The following is a 23,891-nucleotide window of genomic DNA, read 5'->3' as shown; positions in this document are numbered from 1 at the left end:
TAACCATTTGCAGGCCCGTAGGATTCTATCCTACTGTGTCAGATTGCATTCCTAGTGAACAGTGTACTTTACTCCCCCCACCCATCATTGTATGTCTTGGTTTGTGCTCAGATCCTCTGTGGTTTCACAATGCAAATGGTTGGAACATCCCAACCTGAAAATAATGTTGGCCAGGTGTGTGTAATCTGCTCCCCACCCTGAAAAGGCATATTAATTCCAGACCTGGAGGTTGAGGAGGGCCCTGACCTGGATAGCCCAGGCTAGCCTGATCACATCTGATCTTGGAAGTGCAGCAGGGTCGGTCTTGGCTACTACTTGGATGGGAGACCAACCAAGGAAATCTAGTCTCATGATGCAGAGGCAGAAAAATGCCAGGCCATCTCTGAACATCTCTTGCTTTAACCTCAGTGGGTCACCATATGTAATCTATGACTTAATGGCACACACATACACTGGCTCTGTCATCTTAAAATGTTGGGGATATCCCTACCAGTTTAGGCTCCTGGCTAGTCTTTTTCCAGATTCTGGAATTCCATGCCATTTCCGTGCTGTTGGCATTGAAGGTGGCAGAGCCCTCCCAATAGGAAAATGACAGGTAGACTCCTTGACTCCTGCAAGGGCAGGTTCCCTGATGCTGTTCCCGAGGCTGTGATTTCCTTCCCACCAATGCTACAGGCTTTCTCTGGATGCAATGCTGCCATAATTCTCAGCAGTTAGTTGGCATCAGCTGGCCTCGGGCTCCTTTAAAGCTTAAAGAGCAATTATTGTCTATGGCAGGAGACCTGGTCACTAGAACATAATGGCTCTTGCAAATTTAAAAGGAAGAGAGACACCGACTTACAGCTGTTTGCTGGGGCTTCCTTCCTCTCCTGTCTCACTCCTGACTTACCCATGATCCAAACACTCCTCTAATTATAGGAGATAATACTTTGGTGCTCCCAGAATTTTTGCAGTGCTCTCAGCATGAACGGTAGCCAATCAGGAGAAAGGCCTTCTACCCTGATAGTGAGGATGACAACATGGTAAGTCTATGACCTGTGCAATCCTTTACTCTTTTAAAAATTAAAAGGACATGGGTGGGAAAGCAGGCCTACCTAAGTCACAGCTGTTAGCTGGTGTCTCTCATCTCTTTACATTTTCAAGGTTCCATTATGTTATTTGGGGGTAGACTGAGGCCAGGTACAGCTTTCAATAAAACATAATAATGGCCCTTTAAAAATTAAAGAGATGAGAGACTCCAGGTAATAGCTGTTTTCCGTGGCCAACTTTTTCTCTGTTCATCCTTCCCTACCCATTCTTGCTGCCACTGGGGGCTTGAATTCCAGGATTGAAAAAATCCCAAACTAATACTATTACTTTCAAAAAATGTATATGATAATAGGGAAAGGACCTTCCCTAAAATGGATGTAAAATTAATACAGATTTTTTTAAAGTGCACATCCCCTAAATATTGTTCAGTTTCTTTCATACTACAACCTCTATCACACATGGCTTTTGTTCCCACAATTCCTTGCATAAGCCTTTTGGGTGGTCAAGAGGACCATCCTCTCTCTTTTATATAAGCAAACAACAACAACAACAACAACAACAACAACCCTTGGTTGGATCTCATTGTCCAAACTAATTATATTCTCTTTGCACCATCATCCTTAAGTTTACAATTCCTTCATTTTAGTGCTAGACATTCAATGCCCCCTGAAAGAGGGTCAGGGGAACTAGATCTATACCTAGAAATATAAAGGTAGCTGGAAAAAAATATATTAATATTGGGTGTTGCTACTAAGGCATTGGATGGAACTTGATCTCCAAGATAAGATTCCAAGATAAAGAAATACACAAGAAGCTTCAAGTGTACAAGGGATCACTGCTTCTAATTTTCAATTGGCAATTTTCCCCCGTGACCCTTTTGGAACTGATGCAATATTCAAAATGAGAGTAGCTGGGGCGGTGGGGGGCAGGGAGAGCCAGTTTGGTGTAGTGGTTAGGAGTGCGGACTTCTGATCTGGCATGCCAGGTTCAATTCTGCACTCCCCCACATGCAGCCAGCTGGGTGACCTTGGGCTCACCACGGCACTGATAAAACTGTTCTGACCGAGCAGTGATATCAGGGCTCTCTCAGCCTCACCCACCTCACAGGGTGTCTGTTGTGGGGAGAGGAAAGGGAAGGCGATTGTAAGCCACTTTGAGCCTCCTTTGGGTAGAGAAAAGCGGCATATAAGAACCAACTCTTCTTCTCCTTCTAATACCACAGTGTTCCTAAAATAATCTTCCCCTCTTTCCTATCCAAAAATATTTCTCTACATAGGAAACAAAAATAACTGAACTCGATTGCCTTTTGTTTGCAAGGTCTATTGTATTAATGATCATTCAGCTATTCTGAGATGAATTATGACATTGAATGACTCCCGTCTGATTTGAATAGGTGCTAATACAAAATAAGGCATTTGTTTTGGCAGCTAAAAAGTAGTGGCCATTGTTTTAAAATCAAGATTCAGGAGTTGTATTGTACGGTAAGAGCCTGTAGAGAAAAGGGTGGGCTGATTTTTTTTTTTAAGCATGGTGGGGAATATTACAACCATGTGCCATTGATGTGGTATGCAGAACATTTCCATTTATGCTCTGCCTTTATGTGAGAGGGTATTTTGTTTGTTTTGTTTTTTTGTACATGCGCTGATGGTTCACGGGCAACGCTTCCCCTTATGCCATCAGTTGGACAAGTGACAATGTGCTTGTCAAATGATTATTTGTGATGTTTCAGAAATCAGCTTCTGCTTTGCCAGGGGATATGCAAGTGGAAAGGCACCTTACAGTCCAGGGTATTCAGTGCAAACCTATGCAGGATTACTCCAGTCCATGCCCATCAAAATCCATCAGTAATCATGTGTTATGAAACATTTGTGAGTTATTTACAATGTCTCTGTGTTCAGACCAAATAGTATTTGTTCGTCCTGTAAGCAGGTACCACTCAAAGAGTTAAGCATGGTGTTTTCGGAGGAGTAAATAGTTTAATGGCATGCAGAACTCATGAGAAATTTCTTTGGATGCTGCAGCAGAGCAAGTATCTTTCATTGGCGCTGAAAGAAGCATTTATCTCCATTACACGGCTCAGATGTGTTCACAATCAATAATTATTACCCCTTTAAACTATGTTTACAAAAATTAAGGTTCTTTTCAGTCTTAGAAGATCTTCCATCTCATGGGTCTAACCTAAGAATGCCAGTCCCCAGCTGGGACTTGGGGATCCTCTGGCTTTACAGCTCATCTCCAGGTGACAGAGATCAGTTCCCCTGGAGAAAATGGCTGTTTTGGAAGGTGAACTCCATAGCATTATATTCCGTTGAGGTTCCCCCCCCCCCAACCCAAATTCAGCCTATTCCTAACTCCACCCCCAGAGTCTATAGGCATTTCCCAATCCGGAGCTGGCAACCCTAGTCTAACCTCCTTTACCACTCTATGGCCTAAGTACCCCCACATTAGAACCTTGTGGTTTGTCAAAGAATCTTGTCAAAGATCCCTTCTCTCTATTCCCTACAACCTATTCAAATAAGATTAAGATACTGATACAATGGCTTGCTGCTTTAGTAGCTTAGGGCAGTGGTCCCCAATCCCCGGTACCGGTCCATGGATCAGTTGGTACCGGGCCACGGCTCCTCCTCATCCTCCTACCCAGCTGCTGCCACGGGGGGTGCCCTGCCACTCTGCCACCAGCTCACCTTTGGTGCTCTCTGGCTGCCGCCATGGCTGGGGCTCCCCCCCCAGCGTGGCACTGTGCAGCTGCTGCTGACAGCGTCCCCAAACAGGCAGCGCTGGTGGGAAAGCAAGTGGAGCAGGAGCTTAGGCGGCGGTGGTGACCCTTGGCAAAAGACTACCCCCCCTGGGCCTCAATAAAATTGTCAAGCGTTGACCGGTCCCTGGTGATAAAAAGGTTGGGGACCACTGGTCTAGGGACCTGGTTTCTGTTTCAAAAGCCATGCAATTTAAATCTCTTATACTTTTACAGTCTAATGTGTGGATGTGCTCATGTATGATATAGTAGTGCTTATGTTCATGTTTCCCCATATGGGGTATAGATTTCTGTGGTGGTAATTTCCATGGATTTCTGGTAGCCCCTCCTTTTGTCCTATCTTCGACAAGATGTGTGGGAGACAGTAAATCCATGTAGGGCTTTTTACTAAATGCCTCTTGGGATGTCTTCTGGAGTGTGGGAAGTTCTTGTCTCGCACTCTTTGCAACAACAAAATCTGACTAGGTGCTCTTATAGCACAGTCATGAGGAGCCCAGAGATGGAGATGCAACATTGGTACTGCTGGTTCATATCCTCAAAGGGAAACCGAGCAGGCTTGGTAAACACCTTCACAGTGAGGCAATGTGCAACCACACTGGCATCCCCACCAATCTCACCATTATGCCCATAACATATTACAGGGGCATACAGCAGAGCCATGTCAGGCATAAGAACCATGGGGTGGCCCTGAGGACCAGCCCTGAGGACATTTGATCTACAGAGCAGAAAGGGGAAGGGCCACGTAGTATCTAGACACACTCACGGCACACACCTTACCCTGATAAAAGCGCAAGAGCATGCCAAACAGCACCGAGACAGTAGCACACAAAAAGAGGGCCCACTGTCCCACACACCTGCTTGGCCTTTTCCAGATGTCTTTGAGGGTCATGTGTAAATATGATAAAAACTCAAAATTCACCATGGAGAATAACTCCTGATGTCTGGAATGTCTTGCTCTGTGAGTACCAAGTTCTCTGAGACTACTGAGGGCAGCACAAAGGACCGCTACCTGTGTACAAAAGCAGCTGTCAAAGAACAGTTCTTAACCTCCGGCTGCTTAAGACATTTTCTCATCATTTTGGAGCTCTTGAACAAAAAGGGGATGCATATAGACGAGACACCAGTAAGCAGGCTCTGCCATTTATAGGTCTATGCACTTTCAATTAATGATTGCACTCTTGCCTATGGATTGTGTTTGTTGTCCGCTACAAAGGAAGACCGCTTCTCCCCCTTCCCGTAACCCTCCAGGACACCCTCGCCTTGTTTACTTGCAGGCAGACTGCCAAATGGAGACTGCAACACACTACATGCTCTCAATAAGGCCATCAATTTTATTAGTATACTCTTTGTAGCATCTGGTGGAAATAAATCCAGTTCACAGCCTGGCAATGGGAAATGCTTTTATGCCTCTTTCCAGGGTGGCCTCCTCATCTCTGCATTTTGAGCAGCACTCATAAGGCTACCTGTTCTCGGCCCCCCGCAGAGACTGTAACCAGGATATAGGGAAGGGGGCTGTCTGTAAAGCTTGCTTGTCATTTTTTTGCCCACAGTCCGATCTACTGAGAGCTACCATGGGCCCTCAGGACAGATAGTCTCCCTACTAGCTTCTCTTTGCACAATTCTCGGCTGTGCTTTTGTCATTTATAATTCACCTTCTCCACTTTCCTGACAAGACAGCCTTCAGTGGCTCAGAATACATTCAGAGAAACATACACAAAAAGTGTTGCTGATGCCATCTCCCAGAACACTTTAGTACACGAAGCTGCCTTATACTGAGTCGGACTGTCTGTCAAAGGGAATGTTGACTAGTCTGACTGGCAAAGACTCTCCAGGTTCACAGATAAGGGTCTGACTGTCACTTTGCTTCCTACGTGATTCTTCAAAGTTGAGATGCTGGGGATTGAACTTGGGACCTTCTGCATGCAGAGTAGAATGATATAACACTGAGGCACAGTCCCTCCTCTGAAAGTCTAGAGCAGGGGTACTCAAACTGCGGCCCTCCAGATATCCATGGGCTTCAATTCCCATGAACCCCTGCCAACGTTTGCATGGACATCTGGAGGGCTGCAGGTTGACTACCCCTGGTCTATAGCATAAGAAGCTGCCTTATTCCAAGTAAAACTATGGGTCTTTCAAGGTCAATGTCATCTTCTCCTTATCTAATCTCAGATTGTTGTGTGGTGACTTCATTTGGCATTCATGGGGCCCGCTGTCTGCCCAATGAGAAAGCATCAGAGGTCCTGAGTCATTAAAGTACTAAAGCTAATGTGAAGCAATGTGATTAATCATAATGGGGTACTTGGGTAAGAACCTCTGAGGAAGCATCACTTGTGTATTAATTTCAGGTATCTATCAAATGTCTACCCCACCACTCCCTCAACAAGTGAGGCTCAAATTAAAATGTCATTCAATCAACAATCTTAAAGCAACAATATTAATAAATACTATATAACACTATTTAATACCAACTACATAAAACTCCTATTGAGCATATTGAGCCCAACAACCCAATAGTAAAATGATCTTGGGGAAGTTCTATGAGAATCACAAGACAGATGAGAAATCTGATTGCAAGCCTCTTGGAAGACCTTTGTCTTAGAAGCCCTGTAAAAGCTGAGAAGTTCCCACAGGGCATGTGTGTTCTCTGTTAAAGCTTGCCACCATGTCAAGGCCACCACAAAGAAGGCCCTTGTCCAGGAAGAGGAGAAGCAAGCCACTCAAGGGCCGGGTTCCAACCAAAGATTGCATGATGAAGTGCACAGTCAATGTAGGGCATTGTGGCAGGAGAAGCAGTGTGATGGTCACAGACCACTAAGGGCTATCGAGGAAGGTAACATAATGACAAAAGAAACAAAAGGACAACTAAATTTGAGTCCAGTAACACCTTAGAAACCAATGAGATTTTGGGAGGTATGAGTTTTTGAGAGTCCTTTCATCAAATGTGGAAATCATTTATTCATTTAATTTATATACTGCCCCTGGCTATGACATGTGCATGCACATGAAATCTTAATCCATGAATAAAACTTGGCTGGCTTTATACTTTTGACCCGCTGTTTCACATCATCATGGCTACACACCTGAATCTGCCTGAGTGAAATGATGTAAATACATTGTTAAGAAGAAAACAAGACGAGAACAGGAAGAACAGATGATAAAACGTAATGGAAATAGGCTTCCATTTGCAAGCTACAAGAACTGAGATCTTGCAATTAACAGATTAATTCTTATGTTCCTACTAGAGCTTAACATTAAGCATGAAGAGAAGTTCTGGTCTTCAGAGTCTTTAATATCCTCAAACCAAGACTAGGTTTCCAGGAAATGTCTAGTTTTGTTGTGAAGCGTCTTCAGGTTTGTAATAATTGCACACAACCCAAAAAATTCAAGGAGAGCACAAGGTCTCTAGAGATCAAATAGAGGTTTCTGAGAGACCTTGCACTCTGCTTTTGTAGAGTTCTTGTGTTGAAATGGAACAAGCCTTACTTTAAGACTATAGCGTAGTATTTCTTCAACATTTGAATGCCAGTCAGCATCTTGTATACACTTAAAGCTGGGTATTAAAAAAAAAAACCTGTAGATTTCAAGTTAGAAAGACAACAAGCTCTTGTTTATTTTTGAAAAAGTCCTTGTTTAAGAAGAAGGTTAGAATGCTTCAGGAAATTCTCTCCTGCAAACAACAGGGAAATGGATAGAAGTTGTGCAGGAATTGGTGTTAGAGCAAAACAGGGGAATTAATAGATCCCCCCACCCCCTGCCCTGGGCTGTAGATATATTCCTTCACACTGGATCCCAAGAGAGGGATCCTCCCTCACCCAGCGCTTGAGCAGACTCCTTTATTATTAAGCTTGTATGACCAAAGGTCTTAAGCATAAAACCAATAAATCACAACAGGATAAAACAGTGTTATGGAGCATGAAAAACAGACTAGAGGAAAATACAGAACAATACAAGTACGTATATCGCATAAAAGTCTAAAAACACCACTGGATCGGATTGAAGGTTTTGGCAATCACTTTTAAAGCCCTAAATGGTCCAAGATAATTGTAATATCTGTGGGACCACCTTTCCCTGTAAATCCCCCAAAGAGTCAAGATCAAATGACCAAAACCTGCTCAGGATCCCCCTCCCTAAGCAGGTAAAACTGGCCTGAACCAAGGTCAGGGCTTGGCCCATACTAGAAGAAGAAGAAGAGTTGGTTCTTATATGCCGCTTCTCCCTACCCGAAGGAGGCTCAAAGCGGCTTCCAGTCGCCTTCCCATTCCTCTCTCCACAACAGACACCCTGTGAGGGAGGAGAGGCTGAGAGAGCCCTGATATCACTGCCTGGTCAGAACAGTTTTATCAGTGCCGTGGCGAGCCCAAGGTCACCCAGCTGGTTGCATGTGGGGGAGAGCAGAATCGAACCTGGCATGCCAGATTTGAAGTCCGCACTCCTAACCACTACACCAAACTGGCATTCTCACTAGGTGGAATGCTCTAGTAAACAATATCAGACCTTAAATCAGGGGTAGTCAAACTGCAGCCCTCCAGATGTCCATGGACTACAATTCCCATGAGCCCTTGCCAGCCAACGCTGGCAGGGGTTCATGGGAATTGTAGTCCATGCACATCTGGAGGGCCGCAGTTTGACTACCCCCGGCTTAAATGGTTCCACAGGGCTTTCAAGGAGCTGTCCCTCCAGGCCCATGCTTGAGGCCTGACATAACATCTGAAACCACTAGCCTCTCTGCTGAAATCCACCCAAAGCATAATCCATTGAAATGTGTCCCTCCCATCCCTTTTCCTAAGAAAAGGAGAATGAGCAAACAGAGTACTTAATTTTTGCATTAATAACTGATTAATTTAACGTAAATTTCTATTTTGCATTTTTAATTAATTGGTGTAATTTTATCTTGATGTAATTTGCCCTGAGTCCACAAAGTGGGTAAAAACAAATACAAATATAAATAAGTGAATGAAATGAGTATATATATTCAGTTGACATGCAAGACGGTATCTTCCGCTATATCCCGCCAAAGAGCTTTAAGATCAGGAAATCAGCACTTGTTCAGGGTCCTCAGCCCCAAAGAAGTTATACCAGCCTCAATCAGGGCCAGGGCTTGTTCCCGGCCTGGTGGAACACTGTCCCTGGTGAGATCAGGACTGCCCAGGACCTTCAGCAGTTCCAGAGGCCCATGGGTGAGGCCAGGAAACTACAATCGAATAAACTATGGGCTTCCCTGCCCAAGAACCCCACTCACAAAACATTATTCCACCCATTAAACTAGCCCCTTCTCTATAATGGTTTTCAGGAGATGGCTTTTAATTATTTAATTTGAGCTACGTAAAGTGCATTTTTTGTATCATTTTATATTACTGTCACATGTCCTGAACCTACCAGGAATGACTGGCTACAATAATAATAATATGACTAATAATTATTATTATTAATTAGGACAGCAGGATAAAACTCATTTTAGCGACATTTTAAAGAGATCACTATTGTCGGGTATTCTGTTAACAGAGTGGATCTAAGTCCTACCCAGCACTGAGGAGGAAGCTGGTATCTGGACCAAACAGGGGTAATCCAAAGAGCCTTGGGGACAGCCCATTGATCACAGAATAACAATTAAGCAATTAATAGGATTTGAGTGCCATGTCTCATGAATTGTCACTTGCCCCACATCGCAGCTTTTGCAGAAATGATCCCTGCATGACCAGGTTCTTCACAAAGCATGGGAAAGGGGGGTGGGCTGGGGGTGGGGTGGAAGAGGAGGAAGTAGCTCTGTTTTTCGACTTCAACCTATGATGCTTAACTTGCTTCCGATCTTGCTTGCACCAGAGAAATGGAAGTTTGGGAATACTGGCAATTCCATTGGAATTGCAGGGAAAAGACGAAGGCATCTGAATTCAGCATCAGAGTCACACACACACACACACACACACACCACTTTCTTTTAACTATAATAAAACTTTAGCATTTTTTGATATGGTCCCAACCAGTAGGCATTGTGTGAACCACAGCATTTATCACCACAGAATGACTGTTTTTTTTTGTTTTTTTAAGTTTTTTATTCCTGTGGACAGACTGAAAATAATGCTACCAAATGGAGACATGTTTTTGGGTTCCTGCTGGTTCAACTTTCTGGATTTCCACCATAATTATCTTACATTTGCAGTGAAACAGTGGCTGGAATGGACAGTGCATCCGGAATGCTCTTCTGCTTAGCTGAAAAGGAATGATTACTGTGTGTCTGTGTGTGTGTAGATTTCAGAGAGGTTTTCATTGTGCTGGGGGGGAGGATGCAGCAAAGCACTGTGATATTTTGTGATTTATGCTTGTGAGCAGTCTGGCTACAGAACAAACGGTTCCTGCTGAACATGTGAGAAATATCATCGTTAGAACTGATAAATGGCAATCTCAACAAATTATCACTGAATATTTATCAAGTGTTTCAATTACCGGAGAGTCGGGAACATAGCACATGGGATGGGGATCGGATGGTAATCTCACACTTGTCACACTGAAATGGTGGCTGAATCTTGAGAAGTGTAGAAGTTCTGGCTCACAAAAGGGCTTCTGGTGCTCTGAATCTGCTGGAGTTTTTTTTTTTGTTTGTTTCTAGACAACTTTCACACAAACGTCTCTTCAAATGGAGTTCTTTTTGTACTAGTCTGGCAGCTGCAGTTCAAGAGAACCATGTTGTCTGGAAGGGTCTGTGGCTCACTGGATTTTGTTTCCGTATCTGAAGAAGTCTGCATGTACATTAAAGCTTATCCCTTGAGAGAGCCAGCTTGGTGTAGAGGTTATGAGTGCGGACTTCTAATCTGGCGAGCCAGGTTTGAATCTGCGCTCCCCCAGATGCAGCCAGCTGGGTGACCTTGGACCTGCCACAGCACTGAGAAAGCTGTTCTGACCGAGCAGTAATATCAGGGCTCTCTCAGCCTCACCCACCTCACAGGGTGTCTGTTGTGGGAAGAGGAAAGGGAAGGCGATTGTAAGCCACGTTGAGCCTCGTTCAGGTAGAGAAAAGCGGCATATAAGAACCAACTGTTCTTCTTCTTTGGCCTAGTCTGCATACAATAGATATGGATTTTCCTGTGCAGAACAGGAAAATCTACTTCTAAAGTGCATTGAAAGTGCATTATCTCATGTGTGCAGACTAGGCCAAAGGCCCTTAAAGGTGTCACTGGACTCAAACTTTGCTTGGATGCTATCCGTAGGTTAGATTTCTGTCCAAAACATGACAGCCATTGACTCGTGATCCATCCAGGTCTAGTGGAATGTCTTTATGACGCCGACTGAAAGGACTTTAGGACAATAACGGTCATCTACAGCCACCCTTATGCTGAATTACAATGTCTGAGCCAGGATAGCACACCGAGCTTCATATCTGAGCAGAGATTCAAACTGGGGTCCTTCCACTCAAAGTCTAGCATTCTGGACGCAAGATCTCCTGCCAGCATGAGCTGCAGTCACATAATTCCTGCGTGGCTTTTATTACTGGAGGCTTGATCCTGAAATCAAATAAGTTTGATAGTCATCTCGCTCTAATGTGCCTTATTTTATGTTGAACTAATATAGAGCATGCTGTAAGTCTGGCGACCAAAGAGAGACACTTCTCCCCCCCCACACACACACCATTTCTTTTTCCTGTTCAGCAGCTACACTGATATGAAGCATCACATTGATTTTGTAAAATAAAATAGTTCTCACAAAAGGACTTTGACCTCACTTCAGAATTGTTCTGAAGTGGCAGCGAGAGGTGCACGAGAGAAATTCTGTTATTAAAGCCAGCAAAAGGGAACAGTGAAAATTATTGGCCCTGTGCATTGATTCAGTGCCCCCCCCCGGCCTCCTTTTAGAAAGAAATTGTATCCAACTTCACTCTGGGGGAATGGCCCGCTGAGTCTGGAGTGACCGTAAACCAGTACATAAAGGGGTAGTGGTTAAGAGCAGCGACCTTGAGTCTGGAGAACAGGGCATGATTCCACACTCCTCCTCCACGGGCAGCCAGCTCGGAGCTCTCTCAGCCTCACCTGCCTCACAGTGTGTTTGTGGAGGGGAGAGGAAGGGAAGGCGATTGTAAGACAAGACAAATAGAAGTGGTTTGACATTGCCTCCCTCTGCACAGCAAACCTGGATTTCCTCTGTTGTGTCCCATTCAAGTATTGGGCTGACCCTCTTAGTTTCTGAGATCTGTTGAGGTCATGCTCTCCTGGGCTGTCCAGGTCACGGTGTGATATAGTTGGCACTATACGAATCATGCTGTGTTCTGATCACAGGATTTCATTTTCATCTCTGGCACACTTAATTTTACTCATCGGACAATGTAGTTTCTTTTCCCCTGTACCAGGCTTTCTCAACCACGGCTCCAGTTGGCCGTGTACACAGCTATTTTTCCCAGCCATATTATACACAATTGTGCCAGTTCCAGGGTTTCTTGAAACTCGAAGAGGGTTTCAGGTCTTTCTCAATGGAAAAAAAAAAGTTGAGTATGCTTGCTCTAAACTGAACACTAATATTAAAGCTGTTGAATTGCTAGGGTATGAGACATAGGTAAGGACAAGGTATCGCCTTACCTCCACAGCCAAACTCAACATCTTGTTAAAAAAAAAGAAATTGGTATGGAAACCAATTGGTATAAAAGAAACTAATTAAATTGAGAAGAAATATAAGTATTTTCAAAAATGTTGATTCTTCTAGCCACCCACTCTGAGATAATTTCATTGATTGTAATGGCTCTCTTCCAGATGGAGTGGCTTTTGAAGGCTGCAGCACAAAAATATGTTATTCCTTTTTTTATTTTCTAAACTAAGTTTGCACTTTTTGAAAAAATGATTGAGCCTTTATTGAAAAGTTAACCATTGTTATTTGTTTTACAATGAAAGCAGAGAATGTTGCGGGGGGGAAGGGGGGGAACCAAAAAAGCAATGATTGAAATCATAGTTCTGTGTGTATCATCTATCAGTCTGTCTGTTAGATCTATCAAATAATAGATAGATGCACACACAGAGATCTGTCAATAAATCTGAGACAGACAGGTGATGGATGGATGGATGGATGGATGGATGGATGGATGTAATGCCTCCTCTTAAGGTGCAGTGGACACTTTTGTTTGCTTTTGATTTACCTCCCTCTGCAAAAAATACTAATAATCCAGGATTATTTTTGCTACTGGTAGAAATATTTATAAAAACTGAACCCCCACCATTTCATTTTCGGTTCAGCTCCGAGACACATGTTTGTATCTAGGTAGAGTACACATCCAGGAAAAAAAAAATAGGATAACTCTTCTCATCAAAAGTGATTAGCTCTCCAGCTATAACGAGCAGTTTGACTATCACTTTGGAGTGTTGCAATCAAGTTGAGTGACATCTACACATCACCAACAGAAGTGTGAGCCCGAAGCTGGAGATTTACGGCGTAGTTGTAGCAACGGCATTTCTGAACGTTATAGGTGAAGTGGAGATCGCTTGCCACGGGGAGACTGTTTTCAGCCTCATCTCTTTGACAAGTGTAATTTGTGTTTCTGGCCATAAACATGGTAGATGAAAGAGAATTGGATGGGGCAAAGCTTAAAAGCAAGTGCTCCTCTACATTCTTAGGCAATGGAATTGTATGAAATGTTTTGCCATGTGAGTGCAGCAGAGAGAAATCCACTTGAGCCATTCACAATTCCCCAGTCCATGTTCCTATTTAGAAGTGCATTACGCCCCCTCAAGCTTCATCACACATAGAGAAAAGCATACGTAAGCCCACTGGTGTCAGTGACAGAGATGACTGAGCTTTGCAGCCTCATGGTTTTGACTTAAAAATGATTTTCACCCAGAACATCTCTGCTTTAGTCATAGTTCCCCTTCATGTGAATAGAACCCATTGGTGTTACTCACTCAGAATATCACTCCGTTGACAATTTAAACTTTCTGCATCGATTCTATACCAATAGCATAGAACAAATTCAGCAAATTAAGACCTTCAGCGATAGAATGAACAAAAATGTTTACCATACATTGGGGGGGGGGGGAGGAAGGCCCTCCCCCCAAATGGCTCTTAAATCAAATTGACCCTGTGTAGTACAGTGCTGTACATATTCACATAACAATGATGTTACTGGCCTTACCTCACAGTAAATATATATCTCCATAAATTTGGTCAGCAACCTGACAGATAATATCTAAGTGGATGTTATATTTTTGCCTTTAAGTGCACTATTAGTACATGGGGAGTGGGTACTCAGTGCTAATGTAAGAAATTCACCTGTGGCATTTAAAAAAAAATCTTTAACTTTCATAACATCTCTTTCACTAATGCAAGCTGAGAGCAATTTCATTACTTCAGCTCTAAGATTCTACTTACCCGGTTCAACGTTTCCACAACTGTCTGCATGTAATAATTAAACATGTCCCTCCCCAACTCACAGTGTGTGCATTATGTCTCAATCTCAAGAATAAAAATTGTTGTGTGCTATTTCTGTTGCTGCACGCTAAACCGTCCCCGGTTTCCATCCTAGCTTTCATCCTTTAGCAGTGCCTTCAGCCTGAATCACTGCTAATGGATTGAGGTAACAATGGTTAGTGTGAATGGAAATGGAGTGTAGGCCAGAGCCTCATGAACAGATTATACGGGCAACAAAGATAGAACTAAGGCAGGGTTGGGTAGGAAAAGCACAGCATTCAACTTGGGTGACTATCCACTTCCTCTTCATTTATGTTTGAATTCCTCTTTTCACAGATCAGCCCACTTAAATGATATATGGGGCAGGTGCATCACAAAATAGACTGCGCGCTTCACGATTTGTGAACAATCACATCTGGTGCAAAGGGGGCAGTGTATGGAAGAACTGGAAATGTTCCTCTCCTTGACTGGGCAAAGGATCCATTCAAGGTTTTCCAACCCCCTGCATGAACAAAGGTTTTGTCCAGGTGACTCACAGACTGGGGGAAACCCCCCTTCTCTTGTAGGGTGTACACAGGGTTCAGAGTTCAGTTTTCGTTGACTGCTATTTTTGTACCATTTCCCAGTCGTTCTAGAGACTACTGCGAGTTTAATCTTCTGTTAGGTAATGACACTGATGACACCTTGACAAATATTAGGGTTACCTAATAGGGAAGTTCCTGAACATTTGGGGGGTAAAGGCAGAGGAGGGTGAAGTTTGGAGAGGGAAAGAATTTCAAGGGTGTGTGATGTCATAGAGTCCACCTTCCAAAGCAACCATTTTCTCCAGAAGAACAGATCTCTGTCATCTGGAGATTAGTTCTAATCTCAGAAGATCTCCAGCTGCTCCCTGGAAGCTGGCAACCCTACCATATATGTATCTGCGGACCTGAGGCTTCAAGATAGTTCTTTCAAGTCAGCAATATATTAAAGTAATCAACAAAAGCCCAGTGTTATTTTCACTCCCAAAAGTAATTCTTAAGGCATCCCATTTGGTTCTCTCTACATTGATCAAGATCAGACCCACATCTGGAAGACAGAAACCATTGAGACTGCTATTATGAGCTCACCTAACGGGCAGGATAATACAACGTTTCTTTTCTTTTTTGTTAATGGACTAGGTGCTTTGGGTCAATGGGGACTCAATGCATTTGTGCTACCTTCAGTATCATCCATCACTGGCATGTCACACCTTTTAGGATGGCTGGAACTAGTAAAGATTCTAGAGAAGCTTAAATCAGGGGTAGTCAACCTGTGGCCCTTCACATGTTCATGGACTACAATTCCCATAAGCCCCTGCCAGAAAATGCTGGCAGAGACTCATGGGAATTGTAGTCCATAGACATCTGGAGGACCACAGGTTGACTACCCCTGGCTTAGATCATTGCTAATTGTACCACAGCTTGTGGACATTCACCAGCACATATAATTGGCCATGCTATTTTCAACTGTTTGAGATCAGGGCTTCTTCAGCTACTGACAGATACTATAGTACCCTACAAGCTAGTTCTTGTTGAGAAACATGTTCAAAGTGGCAACAAAGCTTCATGGTGTCCAATGTACTAAAAATGTACCATGGTGTTCAGCAACATACTAGAAAGAGATATAGTATTAGAGAAGACATATTATTCAGCCACAGAAAAAGAAAGTTCAGCACAAATATGTAGTCACAGGAAACCAAGACTGGCTATATTCAGTTCTTGCTGGATTGAAGGAAGGGTGAGAAGCCAGCCAAAATTAAAGAAGGAGTAAAGAAGAATTGATTTGTATACCCTGCTTTTCGCTGCCCAAAGGAGTATCAAAGCAGCTTACAATTGCCTTCCTTTCCTCTCCCCACAACAGACTGAGAGAGGACTGCTCACTCCAAGTGAGGCCGAACCAGAGCAGAGTAAAGCGGTACCATCACCTCCCGTGATCTGGACATGATACTCTGTTTGATACAGCCCCAAATCCCATTTGCCTTTTTAGCCACTGAGTCACACTGTTGACTCCTGTTCCATGTATGGTCTACCAAGACTCCTAGATCCCTTTTGCACATACTACTGCCAAGACAAGTCTCCCCCATCCTATATTGGTGTCTATTGTTTTTCCTACCTAAATGCAGAACTTTACATTTGTCCCTATTGAATTTCATTTTATTCAGTTTAGCCCACTTCTCAAGCCTACCAATTCATAATTGCATAATTCATGATTAAATCTATTTTAAAATACACATGTGGGGAGGAAAAGCAACTTCAATCCAGCTGTAAAATGTTTGCCTTTAAACACATTTCCCAACTGTATTCTTCAAAGATGTCTAAAATGATAATGAAGTAAAAAATCCCACTTATTTAAGGGCACCTTGGACAAACGTGGTAAATAATGGGATATGATTCAAGTGAAACAGCAAGGTATCAAAGTTTGGAAACGACAACAAATTAAAAGAATACGAAACCCAAACAGACTACAAAATGTTTTTTTCTTTTAAACTATTGAATTTACTTCCTTGCCTGCCCGTGGGCTTTCTTTATCTCCTCAATTTGCAAAGAGGATCCATCAGTTAATCATTTCGAGAACAACTCATTAGCCCCCAAATCCTGAGCTACATTGATCCTTTTTCAATCAGACTTCAGGCCTGGCAGTGATAACACTGGCAGTGATAACAATCTTGGTTTACATCTGGATCAAGGCATGCCAGTCCTACTGATCCTTCTGAATTATTAAGTGCCCTCCAATACAGTTGACCTTTGGTCGTGGTCCTTGCCTCCCTGGGGGTAAGGTGTATTGTCCTCAATTGTGTTTCTTTGTTTGGTGTAGAACCAGTTTGGTGCAGTGGTTAGGTGTGCTGTCTTCTAATCTGGCATGCCGGGTTCGATTCTGCCCCACATGCAGCCAGCTGGGTGACCTCGGGCTCACCACTGCACTGATAAAACTGTTTTATCAGTGATATCAGAGCTCTCTCAGCCTCACCCACCTCACAGGGTTTCTGTTGTGGGGAGAGGAAAGGGAAGGAGACTGTAAGCCACTTTGAGCCTCCTTCGGGTAGAGAAAAGCATCATATAAGAACCAACTCTTCTTCTTCTTCTTCTTCCTCTTCTTCTTCTTCTTTGTTCCTCCTGGGATAGTCTCAGAGTTTTAGTATTGGGGAGGAAAGGTCTTCCTGACAAGACCCAAATTTTGTGGGACCCTAATACCTATGGGACTGCCTCTCCCTTTACAACCTTCAGTGCTTGCTTTAGTAATTGTATAGGGGCCTTTTGCAGGCTCCTAGTCCCAGGATATCTCACTTAGCTTGCACCAGGGGAAGAGCCTTCTGCTATGGCCCCCACACTGTGGAATGCACTCTCAGAAGATACCTATGTCCTGCGGGACATGCAAGGCTTATTTGTTTTGGTTGGCTTTTGGAGGGTAGCTACCTGTCTCAGCTGTTTTAAAAGTGGTATGGTACTTAGTACAATTTAGTATTGTAATTTTAATATTTTACATCTGTTGTTTATGTTGCTTTATCTTATGAGTTTTAATAATGTGAGTTGCTACAAAACCCTTCAGGTCAGCAGCCGCTAACAAATGTAATAAATAAGTAAATTGCCCTGGAATTCCATCCCTTGACTTAAAAATGCATTCAAAAATACATTCAAACTGTCCAAGTTTGCAATGAACCAGAAAACATGTGAAAGTATTGTATATCCCTACTTGATACGTTCAGTAGAAATGTCATAGTTGAACACTGCCGAAGTTTAACTGTACAAAGGCAATGGACCATGAAAGTGTGTCCCCAGTTTCAACTCTGTAATAACCAAATCACTCGCTCTTTACCCTTTCCTTCTGCATCTATAGTAAGCAGTGCGGGATTTCTAGAGTTGCCAGAAATTTAGATTTCATGTAAGCGTGAGATAGTTATATCTTGGCCTAGTTAAGGACTAGGAGTGACATAATTCTATTTATTTTTTATTCAAAACTTGTCTACCCCACTTCTAACTAGAGCAGCCAGATCCCATAGTGGGAGGTTTCCTGCTAGCAATGTGCTTTTCCAATGACCACATATTACTATTACTATTACTATTACTATTACTATTACTATTACTATTACTATTACTATTACTATTACTATTACTATTTCTTTTTATTTTCTGCCACTCCCAAATGGCTCGTGGCGGGTTACAGTGTCTTAAAACCCCGTTAAAACTCCCATTAAAAGACTTAAAAACCATCACAACATGGTGATGCAATAATAAGATCCCCTTCCTACCCCCCCTTTCTAAAAGTAGAAGAGCAGCAGGAGAAAAGTAAACAAAAAAAGAAAATCACTGTTTGTCTAAGAGTGCAGCATAACTTCTGGAAGAAACATGGAAGTGATGTTGCACCTCTCTAGGAATTGCCAGGAAATCTGTGGTTTTATCATAGAGTTTCTGATGATTCTTAGAAAGGTGCAATGTCACTTCCCTTTTTCCTCCCTAGAAGTGATGTCACCCACCATGCCCCCTCCGGTCTCTCACCAGTTGCCAGTGTGCAGCAATTGTTTTAAAAGCAACAATACAGCACAATGAAGAAAACTGCAGCAAGTAGATTTAATTTAAAAACTTCGGGATCTATTTGCCTAAGAAATAAAGGAAATCTGAGCCAGCATAATTTACAGATGCCACCACCCAGCTAACGATTTCCCATTGAACCAATTTTTGTCTTTGGGAATGTGTTTCTTAAACCGAATACTAGTATATACTAGTATAATATTTGGATTTGGTAAATATTTGGAAATGCTGAATTGCAGCTACATTATAATCTATGGGGACCATCAGAGTCAATGGTCCTCATTGACTATAATGGAGAATCAACCCAGAAGTATCTGAGACTCTTGGGAGGGGGTCTGCTTTTTGAGATAGAGACACCAAAGTTACAGCATAGCTGCTGGCACCTCTTCCCACCCCCTCAAGTCTCAAAAAATTGGGCCAAGAGATCTAATTCTATGGGCCTGAAAGAAGGTGCCCCTATCCTTTATTGTTTCTAATGAAGGGGGGTGGGGAGGCATTTAAACTTCAGATAGATTGTAGCCCCTTTAAAATTTAAATGTCGTTTGCAAGCCAAAGTGGCAGTGCAGGTGAACTCCAAAGACATTTAAAGGGCTCAGTGTCACTTTAAATACCCTCCCCAAGCAGAGGGTTCACTCCAAGTGCATGTAAAGGGACTGAGAGCTCTTTAAAAGCACTCCATCTGTAATCCCATTTTTTTCCAGGATTTTTCAGACTCCACCATTTCAGATAGCTGAAAATGGCAAGAAAAGAGAAGAGCAAAACTTCCTGAATTAATACCCCCCAAATATCCATAAGGTATTATGGGGAGTATTTCGTCTAGGGCACATCCCTAACGATAGCCTATATAAAATCAGAGTCCAGTAGCACCTTTAAGACCAACAAAGATTTATTCAAATCATGAGCTTCTGAGTGCAAGCACTCTTCCTCAGCCCATATGGTTCACCTATAAAAAACCAACATCACAATTCTCCTCCATAGTACATTGAATGGGGATTTGAGCCATAGCCTTGAATTCCTGTGACTCTCAGATATGATTCCTTAAGTAGGTTAATAGCAGAGATGCGCTAAAGTGTTCTTTCCTTTCTTTTTTTGCTTTATATTGTTATTCTGAGTCTTTTCACTGTCTTCATTTTGCATGCCGTGTTCCGGAGTCATTTGTTTACTGGATGCCAGGGTTCTCCAACCTTTTTGAACCTACGTATCTCTCTGAAATGATGACACAGGGCAAGGGGCACAACCACAAAAGGGCAGCCCCAAGAGACAAAGCCTACCACAGACTGTCAAGAAGTAATGCATTCAGCATTTCAGGCAGCCGCTTTGTTTGAAAGGATTCCTTTTAAAATAAAGATATTGTTTCAAAATATTTTCTTGCATATGCACATGACAATGCCGTAAAGTTCCTTTTTCTTTGGATGCAGCCGATGCTGGCAGTGCTCTTAAACAATTCTGCATAGGCACTCAGATCTTCAGTGGCCAATCAGAAGTCCTGCTGGGCATCCCCCTTCCCCAGCTATCTAGCCCCACAACCTTCCTAAAAACACTTGTCGGCACCAGAAAATGTGTCAATGGTGCCACCTTGGAGACATCTTCTGTAGGCCATTCATATGCCAATTATATGCAATTGATGTGGGGGGAAAAGGGGTAACAATTGAAATGGTAATATTTCTCAATGATAGTTTTCAAACAGGTTAAAAAGAGGAGATCTGCCTCTTTGAATGAATGGATAGAACTTGTGTCAGAAACAGGAATGTCAAAATTAGTATAGCTTCCAAATCTGGTGGCTTGTCTCGTTAATAGCCATTCAAGGACAAAGCTACACAGTGTACCAAAACATAGCCTTTATTCCTATCTAAAGTATTGTCTCAGCTGAGGCCTGAAAACCTACAGGACGGTTTTATGTTTTCTGTAAAGTGGCCAAAAATGCTTTTTATGGTTTATCAAGAATATAAATATACAATAACTGAACCGCCACACTGTGCATTTCTCTACAGGGGGAAAAAAGTTATCTTTTGATTATGAAATATATTATTGTGCAGGAAAATAACACAAGAACCCCTTAAAATGGAAGAGAATTAGTCAGAATATTATTTCTCCCCCAGTTGCACATTTATTATCATGTCACAGATCATTTGTTCTTTCCTTTACCTTTTTCATCTTAGTTTTTTTCTTTCACTGAAAAAGCCCTGCTAATGCAATAATTATTATGAAGGATTTGTTCCTATCTCCCTCCACACACACACGACGTGTAGAATTGATTTTCGTATAAATATTAGCAAATTTCAGTACAATCATTTCTTCTCCAAGAGAGAAGAGAGAGCAGAGAGGAATGTCACTGAGACATCTGTTTAAGCGTTTTAAGAACTTCTATGTATCTTCCCTTCAGCTCCTGAGAATGAGTTGATCTGGATTCAGTCATTGCCAGTGCTCATTCCATAAAAGTCACCTCCTTAAGGCAGTGGTTCTCAACCTAGGTGTCAGGACCCCTTTGGAGGTCGAATGACCCTTTCACAGAGGTCACGGCAGGGCAAGCAGCTTGGCCAGGAGGGGCCATCCACACAACAGCTTTGCAGACTTGTGGGGTAGATGGAGCGTCCGTCTGTCTGGAGCAATGGAAAAGAGCGAGATCGGCATAGTGGGACAAGAGGCAGAACTGAACTGAGAAACCCCAGAAAATAAAACAATTTATATACAGTCATGAGCAATGGATCTTCACGCCATTGGTCAGTTTAGGTTTAATTCCTGTGAAAGAACACTTGCATAATTTTATGGTTGGGGGTCACCACAACATGAGGTACTGTATTAAAGGGTCGTGCCATTAGGAAGGCTGAGAACCACTTGGACAGATGATTAAAAAGGGCTGTTGACTAGCAACTTGTATGGGCCAAAGTTGCAGCATTAGGAAGGTTGAGAACCACTGCCCTGAGGGGATAGTTATATAGCAGCCAAATGGGGCAGGGAGTGCCCCGACTGTATTGCCAGGTGCTTCTACTGTGTTGTCCATGGTGATTCCAGATAGGGAATGTGGGGATGGGAAAGCGAAGTCATGAGATGTGTACAACTGGCAAAAACGAGAATGAGTTTGAAGTTAAGAGCAAGTTGCCTCTCTCCCTGTTTCCCATCCCTTGCCTGCACTGAATTACTGCCAAATGGGCATCTGTATCCTCATAACACATAATTCAGATATTTGAACACCCAGCTGCAGGCAATACCTGGCATCAATAAACATGAAAAGTTAGAACCTTGATTTCAGAGACAGAATCCGTACTTCGTAACATCTGTTAGATGAAATTTGGTGCATTAGTTTATGGTATACAACCCCCCCCCAACACACACACCACTCCAATCAACTTGCTGATAGAAAGCAAACAACTAATTGCTATGACTTGATTTGGCAGATGGCACATGTCAGCCATTGGAGAAATGATAGCTTTCAATTAAAACCCTTAACAGGAAGGGCGATCTAATTGAAACCCCAAAGTTAGCTCCTGCTTAAAATAAAACTATGTTTCTACTTTGTTTATCTTCCTTCTGCATGTAGCATAGCTAGACTCAAATCCAGAAGCAACTTAAAGACCGACAGCTTTTCAGGGTGTAAGCTTTTGAGATGAGCGTCTACGATTCAAACCTCTCTTCATCAGAGACCAATGCAGCTACCCTTTGAAATATACTCCACGTATTGCTCAATATTAATGTGATAAATTGCTTTGATATTTCCCTTACCCTATCAGAATTTTTTAGAGCCTCTTGTGGCGCAGAGTGGTAAGGCAGCAGTCATGCAGTCTGAAAGCTCTGCCCATGAGGCTGGGAGTTCGATCCCAGCAGCCGGCTCAGGGTCGACTCAGCCTTCCATCCTTCCAAGGTCGGTAGAATGAGCACCCAGCTTGCTGGGGGGTAAACGGTAATGACTGGGGAAGGCACTGGCAAACCACCCCGTATTGAGCCTGCCATGAAAACGCTGGAGGGCGTCACCCCAAGGGTCAGACATGACTCGGTGCTTGCACAGGGGATACCTTGACCTTTGCCTATCAGAATTTGAAGTGTGTGCACTGATTGTATTGGGGTCACCACACACACACACACTTGCATTGGAGAAGTGGAATATAGGGTGAATCTTTCTACCCAGGTATCAGAAACAACATTGCAGTGATGCCTTAGCGTATATTAGAGTTGGGGGATCATTAGCACCATTGCTGCCAGTTCTGTACAGCGAAGCAGCACTGTGGATTGGGGCCTTGGATGCCACACATTATTTTTCCATATGCCCTTGGAAAATTAACTCAAAAAAATCTTGTCCGTTTTGGAATTTCAAACCTCAGTATGTGCTAGCAAATCTAATACTCAAATATCCTCTTGGTATTCTACCAAATAGATAAACATATCAGGAAAAGCTGTTCCATTAGTAGGTGCAAATTAGGTACACAGCAGCAAATGATAGCAGCAGGGAGATGAATTAACACCATAGCAATAACTGAACTGGGATGACTAGATTTGGTCCCCAAAGAAGACCTGCAAAAGAAGACCTGCAGAAGACCTGCCAAGCGGCCTGCAGAGTTATCAAAGTGCAGAAAATGGGATTAAGGAATAAGCTCATTCATACATGTAGACATGGCCACACTGTGGGCAAATATAGTACCTTCCTTGAAGGGAGGAAATGGCAAATGTATTATCTTTATCAATGGGAGGAGTAATTTAAGACCTTAAATTATCCTTCAGAGAGAGATCTAAGTCTCAAGGATTCTACCATTATTCTATGCCCCTGTAGTGCCTTGTAAATCCGCTATTTATAGCATATATCTATCAGACAGATGGACGGACAGACAGGCAGACGGACAGACAGATGATATAATACAAGTGAAGATAAATAGGGACCCTTAAGGAACTTGTAGGAATGGCCATCTTATTCTCTCCTGCCTTTGCTTCCTCCCCTCTCCCACCCCCCTTCCCTCACTTTCTCGGTTTTTCTTTCTTCAGCAGGGAAATGCTATGGGGGCAAAATAACCCCCCTTCCAGAACAGCAAAGTGTAAAACTGCCATCTAAGCACTGGCAATCTCAGGAAGATGTGGAGCATAGTCAGGGTGTTTGACATTTCCCTGATATCTTGATGGCACTTCCAATATGAAACCAGAATTGATGTTACTTCATTGGGTCAGTGTTCTCGGATTCACCCCAGACTTACAAGTGA

The 23,891-nt window shown here is 42.9% G+C and overlaps 1 protein-coding gene across 3 annotated transcripts in view; it reads left to right on the top strand.

Annotated features, from left to right (window-relative positions):
* The window catches only part of CDH8 (cadherin 8), a 282,681-nt gene that overhangs the window by 172,086 nt on the left and 86,704 nt on the right, over positions 1 to 23,891 (top strand). The gene's annotated exons all lie outside the window — the stretch shown is intronic.

Source organism: Paroedura picta, chromosome 14 (genome assembly GCF_049243985.1).
Source record: "Paroedura picta isolate Pp20150507F chromosome 14, Ppicta_v3.0, whole genome shotgun sequence".
Taxonomy (NCBI): domain Eukaryota; kingdom Metazoa; phylum Chordata; class Lepidosauria; order Squamata; family Gekkonidae; genus Paroedura; species Paroedura picta.
Note: the sequence above shows the minus strand (reverse complement) of the source record. Positions and strands in the feature narration are given on the sequence as shown.